The following is a 9,654-nucleotide window of genomic DNA, read 5'->3' as shown; positions in this document are numbered from 1 at the left end:
TCTGATTGATTGCTCCCCTTAACTCCCCGTAAATCGAACACTGACTGTAAGTCAACAGTATGTGGGTGGGCAAAGGTTGATTTGATGAATAAGCTAAGAATTTTATTGCTAATTGAAAGCTTAAATATGTTATTTCAAAATTAGGACATAATGATCAGGCCAGTTGCTCTGTGCTCATCCAGTGATGTATGGACCGGTCTGGTCTGCCTGTTGACTTTCCTGTTGTCTAGACAAAGCGCTTGTCTCTAAAGTTGCTAAAAATATCTAATTGTAACATAATTATAAACATAAAATATATATTAATAATATTATAAGAAAGTAATGTCAGCATGAACCCCAATTTATCCCAATTTTTAAGGCATCATCTTCAAGCTTTAATGGCCTTTTAAAGCAATTCATGATTTCATGATTCAAAATTTACTAATTATGTGTACTTAGATGGAATCCGCGCCACAGTCAAACAAAGCTCCTTGAAAGACCTTTATAAATAAATAAAGAAAAGAAAGGACAGGACAGGAGGCAAGACAATGTGAGATCTAAAATCGAGAACATTCTACTTTGGTATTTTTCTTTTGCCAGCCCACAGTGAAGACAAATGGAGAAAAAAGAGAGACGAATCATTCTCCCTGTGTGAACCTGCAGCAAAGTGTACAAGAGAGAGCAAACAACAGTGAGAATGACACACAGAGAGAATATTCTTCATGGAGTTTCTGCCGTACGAGCCCACAGAGAGAAGAATTGAAAAGCAGGAGGAGGGAGCTGCGGAAGCAGGATCTGGTCCTCCTCTTCTCATCATCCTGGAAGGGCCTATGTGGCAATGGGAGAAATTGTCTTGCAGCTGAGAGGTCATGGGTTAAATATTTGGGATGGCCAGTGTGTGAGAATGCATCAGCAGACTTTTGTCCTATAAAAGTGGCCAAAAAACAGACAAACCGCCACCTCTCTTTTAAGATTCCTAGGCTGAATCCAGCAGCCCTCTTCCTCACCATCCTGAACCCTCCACTATAACAGATGACTGCATTAAACCATGTGATCCATTTTGTTCTTTTTCACAAAGTGCTGAGTTGCAATTTGCAACTATACCCAAAACAGAAACATCAAAAAAGATATTACCTTCAGACTCTTTGCATCTCATCTGTGCATCCTCAGCCACTGCCTCATGAATCAGCCAACTGTTTGAATATTTCCAACCAACAAAGTGACTTCAGTCTCCATCTGTGCTGCCTTGCAGTCCACAAAGCCGTTTCATTTCCATTTACCTTCATTGCCTTTTGTTTTGCTAAGAGGTTTCTTTCTCATTCAGGGTAAGGTCCATTTATATATTTACGTTTGTTGCATAAAAGTTGAGATACATTCGCTATCAAATATTTAAAGCTCAGACGGCCCAGTGCTGTTTAAGTGCAGAGCCTTTTTTTTTTAAATTTACATACACTAAAAAAAGGAGTAAATTTAGAGGGATTACACAGTGTGGGGAGGAGGCACAGAGGACGTCCTTATACAGAGGGATGGAGCAAAAAGAGGAAAGAGAAAAAGCAAGAAGTTAAACCGAAAGAGGGAATATTTTGCGAGATTAGAGAAAAAAGAGGAATAAATAGATGGAGAGGCAGGAGAGCAGCTTGTCGTTAAGCTCCACACTGATTTGACAGGTCTATTATGAAGAAAGATGAGTGGTAGAAAAGTGAAATTTGAGCAGATCACTCTTTTGCCTCCCCCCAATCCCCAGTGGTCTCTCGCACTTTTCTCTTATGTCTCCTCTATTTCCCTCCTCGAATCTCCTCCTCTCTTTCTCACCGTCTCCCACCTAAATGAAAAACGAGAGCTCTAATCTTTCACCCCCTTCTGGATGATTACAATTTTATCTTTCAATTACCAATGATCCCTCCTCTTTTGCCTTCCTCTCTTTTATTTTATTCTCAGTTTCTCTCCTATATTCCCTGCATCTGTCTCAGGTATTTCTTCACTTTTAGCCACGGCATCCACAAACTTTAGGTAATTCAGAACTCTGCTGCCCGGCTTCTCTAGTTTCAGCAGCCTTCACTCGCTACAGGTATCTCTTTACTTATTTAAAAAGCTCTTAATGTATTGGGCCCAGACTACATCCATCTCTTTGTTGTTTTATCATCCCTTATGGACTCTTAGATCTTCTGGCGCCAGTTTTTAAATCCACCCAAAGCCTGTTTTCATATTTATCATCAATATATGTTAAATAATTAAAATGAAATAGTTAAACTAGTCCCTACCAATATTTAGCATTTATTTTTATTTACCAAAAATGTGGATTTATTTACCAATTGCCAACATTCTGTATTCCAGAACTAGAGCGACAGGGTTATGCTGCAATTGGCTGAAACAGCGGGTCTGCAGGTTCACCTTCTCCTCACATGGACACACACAGAGTGATCTTCTAGTGGTCATCTAGTGGTGGCAAGAAGAAAGGAGGAAGAGAGCACAGGTCTGTGTTTTTGTGCTGACAGATTAAGTTATCTGTGCTAGCCTGCAACTCTGTCCTCAGAAAAGAGTAAAACATAACAATGCTATTATATAAGGAGCTATTTCAACACACAGAGAGTAAGTAGTGCCAAGAACAGGTGGACATTATTTAGCTATACCATGCAACACAAATTAATGCTAATTATTGAATCATTTGTGTAAAGGAAAGACAACATAAGGTGGATGCAAACCAGGTTAATGAGGAATTAGTGCTTGAGTTGAGGATATGTCAAATTCATAATGTATTTGGACCCAGTATTGACTCAGTCATGCCATCATTTCTGTTGTTTTGTAAGTAGCCTAGGCCAAAGACATTTGCATAGAATAAGGTATATCCTTACTAATGTTACAAATGGGTGTTTGCACCTTTTTGTCATTTCTATGTTGGCTTCTCTGTCCGAGTGGTTGCCTGTTAGTTCTTATAGCTCAAGGACCTTAACATCTCCAGACTCTATGGATGTATGCACAGACTGACAAAACTCTATTAAAAGTCTACAAATATTCTTTTTATCTCACCTCCTTCTCTTTTGTTTCAGCCTCAATACTTCCTAAAGCTTCTGAATCTGTGTTCTGTCTCAGTAACTTTTTCTTTTGCAGTACTTTTTTCTGTCTTTATGTAACCACATACCAATCCACCTCCTCGCTGTTCTCTGTTTTCATTACAGCAGCTCAGACTTTGCTGCTTGACCTCAGAATCCAGGGTTATACTTATATGACCAACACTTCTTACCTAAGCCTGGGTTAACCTGCTCTTTCCTGCAAAGTGGTTTTGCCATGTAAACATCATAAAGCTGCATATTGTGTATTGTGCATTGAACAGGTGCAGCAGTGCTCACCCGAACAGTGGACAGTCCTTTTTTCTTCTTCTTCTTCTTTCAACCCTTCCCCGGGTAAATGCTGGGAAAATATAAGCTTCACAATGCTTGTCACAGAACTTGTAAAGCATTTGGCAGGTGAGCAGAAATTTGTGAAGTTCGTAATGTGTCTATTTTTACATGACAATGACCTGAAACTTATCACTCGCGATGTTAAATTAGACAAATCACATCTCCAGATATATTTTTTTCCACAGCAGTGACTAAGAGAGCCAAAATGAGAAGTGGAAAAAAGTGACAGATTGACAAAGAAGCGTAAAGTGGAACTATTCTTGTATTTAATTTGATTACAGCCATAATTAAAGCGGTTTTACATGAAGCATGCAGCAGCTGGGAAGTTACTGCATCAAATAATAAGCCTTTTGAAAGAGCAGGTCGGTTCAGATATGTTTAGCACTGAACAACAATGTGAGGACCTACTGCCAATGGTGACTACATTTTAGTGCGTATTGGGCATTTTGCAGATTGAGGTCTATGTGGTTTGACTGACTATTGTGACCACCCTCAAGTGGCTGCTTGAGGAACTGCACTTTTTTGACACGTGTGTTGGCTCCTTCATAGTGAAACTGTAGCTGAGACACGCTTCATCCCGCACGTTGGTATCCTGCATCTCAAAAGTCTGGCGAATTCTCCATCACATTTGCTTGTCTTCCTATTCACATTATTGTAGTCATTTACAGAGTACATTTAGCAACGTTAGCAGAGTTATAGGCAGAAGGCCTTCACTTTTATGTGATAGACTACAAGCTTTTTGCATTCTGGCAATGCAAAATCCTTAACAAATAGTTGTTGTGCTATATTCTAGTCTCGAGGTACCATTTATTTAGTCTTAAACCATGTTTATTTGTTTATGCTCTGCCTGATAAAGTATATATATTTTTTATATTTTCTCATCTTTGTGTTTTTTATTATTTTTTCCTTCCCTCTTGTTTTCTCCTTGTCTGCCTGTTCTTCCTGCACTCTCTCCCGTTTGTCGCTTTTCTTTACTGTACTCGTGATTTTCTCTCTTCCCTGTGTTGTCCCTTCTGTCTTTTTCATTTTCCTCACCCTCTATATTTTCACTCCTCTCTCTCTCTCTCTCTCTCTCTCTGAAGGCTGGTTTCTCCAGCAGGTTTATCTTCAGTTGTCCGTCTGGTTCATAGATTAAACCAGCTCACAGGCTGGCCTTTCTCTTTCAGTGAACCCCACAACATACACACAGACAAACACACATGCACATTTACTCCCCTTGCCTCCTCCTTCTACTTCCAACTTCCAACCAACCTATATGCTTCACCTCACTTCACAGGCGACATGAGCTGCAATTACCTACCAAACTATCACGTCTCATCCAGACTTGGATGAGCTTGGATGAACACCATCCTTTGTGTGTATATGTGTGGAACAACACATCACTAGTCTAGGTGTGTGGGTACGTGAGGTTTTTATATTTCTATAATTGCAGAGAAATACATGAGAAACCTAAATAATATCTAATTTGATGAAATTCCAACCACATCTTAACCAAATTATATATTTAAACACTACAGTTGTTGAGAATTGTGTGGGAAGCAGCAATAGTATTTAAACAACAAGTTAAACTGGCTATTCTGAATATTGTAAGTCAGCATTCTGTTGATTGTTAATTGGAGGGTTGCACACAAGTTGTGCTGCAGTAGAGTAATTTTCAACTTCACTCACTACCTCTTGTCTTGTGTAATTGAAGAAGATTCTGCAGCAGATTGGTCCACCCTGATGGCTAATTGGCAACTCCGTCTGTAAACGTGCTCTGTCAAGTCAACTTATGTGATATAAAAATGAAACTGACAGCATGTATTAAATAGCTGGTCTATGTCCCTACCTTTAGCCACAGTCATGAAGTTAGGTTAATGTGTGGTTAAAAGAGAAAAAAAGGAGAAAATTAGTACATGTGGCCATGGACCTCAGTGGGTGGGTCTGTGAGAAGATTATAATTTCTAATCAAAGAGTAGTTTTCTTTGTATGTCAAGCCAGGAAAAGCATGCTTAAGAGTTTTTATAACTTGCCCACAGGGGTATTACAGACTCACAGCACTCACAGGATAATGGTTGTTTCAAGTTTGTGTTTTTACAATCTTGCACAACTTCCAAACACTCACATTTAGTTCCATATGGGACCATATCAAAGGTAGTCCTAGTCCTGGTCTTCATTTTAAGGCATCACTGTTCTCCCCTTTCACTCTACAGTTTGTGATTTGGGAAACCTCACAGAATTAATTTGCATAAATATACATAACTGAGACCTTTTGGATTTACCCTAAAAAAATAATAATAATGAAAAAAACAAGTCAGCCTCTCTCCTTATATACAAACTTGGCAGTTGTTACAGTAAAACACCGTCCCAAATGGAGTTTATTACTATGATTTCACAGCGCAGACACCATTATGTATGAGGACTGCTGATGGGATGTGGATAGTATAAAACAGGCCGACTTGAAATGATGATACGGATAATTATGGGGTGGGAATGCACATTATTGATCAAAACTGTTCTGTGCTGCAGGTGTCTCTGTGCAGGAGGTGGAGTGTGGTGCATAAATACGTGCGTGTGTGTGTGCATTCAGACGTTCTTGTCTCTGGGTTAATGAGGTGTGAAGATGAATGTTGCTGCTGCCATGATGATGGTGATGATGATGATGAGAGAGATCACTCTTTGTGTGTGGCAGAGTGGAGATACTCATAAAGCATGTCTGATGAAGATTACCCTGCATATTGTACCATCACAACCTGGCACACTCAGTCATTTCATAAACTCAAAACATTCTGATCCCATGTGTCCTTGTGCTTCAGCAATGCAGAGGGGGGATTGAGTTATTTCATGAATTGATGAGATGAAAGATCTGCGTAATTAATGGCTCTTATAGAACAAATATAAAAATGGTTCAGTCCTTATTGCAATTCAGGATTTAATTAAAAACACTGAGCATTGTTCATCAAATGCTATATTACTGCATTTATGTGGAAAACATGTTTAATAGAAAGAGAGAGAGAGAGAACGGTAGAGAGCTCTCAGCCTCTCGATTGGACTTTGGAGACATTTTGTCTTTTTAAATATTTATTTCCTTATCATCATTATATGCCATTGCAACCTGGGTCATTTGATTCATACCAAAAAAAGTTCGATTACATACACAAATTCAATCATTTAATTGCAGTGGCACATTTCTTATTGAGTTTAGCGCAGTAAACTCAAGCTGACCTGCAGGTAATCGACCACAGCAGCACAGCTTTACTAAGACTGAGCCCAGGGGCTGATGGGATTTAATTGCTATTACTGCATTACCTAATGGTACTTTACATGATGGTGTTTCAGCCTCACAGATGAGAACAGAGACATCAGGCACAGTTTCAATACAACATGTGATCTGCATCTGCTTGTCTTGTGGATACAGACTGAATGGACGAAGCATCTGTGATGTAGGTGTATAAAGAGGTGTTTTGAGCATTTTACTCTCATTAAACTCCCAGTGCAGTCAAAGAGATGTAGTGTTAGTGGAGCTGAGGTGAGCATGCAGTCAGAGAAACTGGAAGCTCTTGTGTGAGATGGCACTAACTTTACAGTCAAGTCAATAATTATGCAAGATTTTCAGTAATAGTCGTCACACAAATGGAAGGTATCAACAATCTGCTTTTAGTGCCAGACTGTGAACATGTTTATGTTTTCAAAGTTGGCCAGTTTAACACAGTGGTCTATGGAGCTTTTGCAACTTGTGACACAAATTCTGAACCCTGGAGGTTGCAGCTTATTGACATTCACTTTTCTAGGCTGTGTTCCGAAGTCCATAATATTATTCCAGAAAGACAATTAGTATGTCTTAAATTATAGCACATTACATGTGATATGTCAAAAGTACCAAGATATCCTATTCTGACCCACAATCCTTTGTGGAATAGAAGAAACGTCACATGACATGAATGAATGAGACAACAGCAGACAATGTCTTAGGACTGCAGTATGGACTGAAATGCAGTATGTTTTGCAGCAGTTGGTATTAAGGCTGATTGTTGTCATACTTCCATCTAAACTTTGTGTTGTTCAGTTTGTTGGCTTGTCAACATACATGTCACGTCGTCCCCGGCCGAGGCGATGCAGCTGTCTGTTTCTTTCACCAGGCCCTGATCCAATCATAGTGGGGGCATGAACACCTCCAAATGTGGTCTGGCTCATCCTGTACCACTCTGATCCAAATGAAGCATTTTCACTTGTCCATACACCAGGTGGAAATAGCGTATTAGATCATATAGTCCAAAGCAGTTTGGAGCTGCACCAGTGACCAAAATTACTTGGGCGTGTCATATCTGATAAACTGTTATTAGGGAAATTGGGCCATTTGTTACAGACAGCTGTGGTTAGGGAAATATTTATGAAATGTTTATGCTAATAGAACACGTGATTAGCCTAGAGTGAAATTTTGTCAAAAAAAAAATCTTCAATAGGACACTCTAATTAGTTTGGTTGCCCAGCAACCAAACTCTTGTTCTTCTTTTCTTTATTATTATTATTATTATTATTATTATTATTATTATTATTATTATTATTATTATTATATAGCATAAGAATATATATCGCATATATTATATAGCATATCTTCAGAATGCATGGGCCGATTCAAACCATTCAAACATCAAAAGATTCAGCTCATTCAGGACATGTGTGGAAACCATCAATAATAACTGCAAACATTATAATATTAAATTAAACATTTTCCATGTCTTCGGTTGGCTCAGCATATCTTCAGAATGCATGGGCCGATTCAAAAACATTCAAACATCAAAAGATTCAGCTCATTCAGGACATGTCAATAATAATTGCAAATATTCAAATGACCGGGGACTTTTGAGGTCTGTTCTTCTGTTACCATGGTGACAGACTGATGCTACTTTCAGCTCCGTCTTCAAATGGCGACTCACAGGTTCAGGTTGCCATGGATGCATGGTTGCTCATGTATGCATGGTTGTCATGCATCCAAAATCTCCTCTGAGTAGACTGCTCAGCAGGTTGCCATGGATGCATGACAGAGTTTGTTTTTTGGTAAAAACAAACTTGCTGTGGCAACCAAACTTGCATTTTCTTCAGGAAATGCAGCGAAACTTCTTCTAGAAAACTTTACAAGTCCAGTTATTAATAATACTATTAATATTAATAGTATTATACACAGAAATGCGTTTCTTTGTTTTTTTTTTGCTAAAGTCAGTTCCATTAAAAAGTTCAGAATTAGTTTGGTTGCCCAGCAACCAAACTCTTGTTCTTCTTTTCTTTATTATTATTATTATTATTATTATTATTATTTTTCTGTACTTTTTTGGCTCAGCATATCTTCAGAATGCATGGGCCGATTCAAACCATTCAAACATCAAAAGATTCAGCTCATTCAGGACATACGTGGAAACCGTCAATAATAACTGCAAACATTATAATATTAAATTAAACATTTTCCATGTCTTCGGTTGGCTCAGCATATCTTCAGAATGCATGGGCCGATTCAAACCATTCAAACATCAAAAGATTCAGCTCATTCAGGACATGTCAATAATAATTGCAATTCAAATAGCCAGGGACTTTTGAGGTCTCCTCTTCTGTTACCATGGTGACAGACTGATGCTACTTGATGTTACATGATGTTGCCATGCATCCAAAAAGATTCAGCTCATTCAGGACATTTGGGGAAACCGTCAATAATTGCAAATATTATAATATTAAAGATATTAAACATTTTCCATGTCTTCTGCAAAATGCTACTCCTCCTACAAATTACAAGATAGAGAAACCATTTCTGCTGTTACCATGGTGACAGCAGAGTTTGTTTTTTGGTAAAAACAAACTTGCATTTTCTTCAGGAAATGCAAGTAATTCTTTATGCATTTGACCAGGTTGGTTTACAGTCTGCAATCTCACCACTTGTATATATTTGACAGCTTGGTCAAGTTATATTTTATTCTTGCTGATAAGAATACGAGCTGGTGGCTATGTGCAGCTTGACCAGCACTGACAGTTCTCTTTGCGGTGTTTTACGCTCGCTCGATGAAAGCCACTGGCTTTGTTAGGTCTGTTACTATAGTAACGGGCCTAACATATTTTGCATTTGTCCATATATGGACATGTATGGAATGTTGTGTATAACGTTGCTTTGATCTTGTCATTGCATTATAAACTCTTCAGTCTTCACTGTCAGAGCAGCACTTTACACTCAGAGCTTGCAGAGTTTACATTTTCTTGTCACGTCTGAGACAAGAGCCTAATTCTACATTTTCGAAGAGTTTATGGGAGCGTC

The sequence above is a fragment of the Parambassis ranga genome, chromosome 5, assembly GCF_900634625.1.
Source record: "Parambassis ranga chromosome 5, fParRan2.1, whole genome shotgun sequence".
In the NCBI taxonomy this organism is placed as follows: domain Eukaryota; kingdom Metazoa; phylum Chordata; class Actinopteri; family Ambassidae; genus Parambassis; species Parambassis ranga.
The sequence above is the reverse complement of the archived record's forward strand: the minus strand, read 5'-3'. Positions refer to the sequence as shown.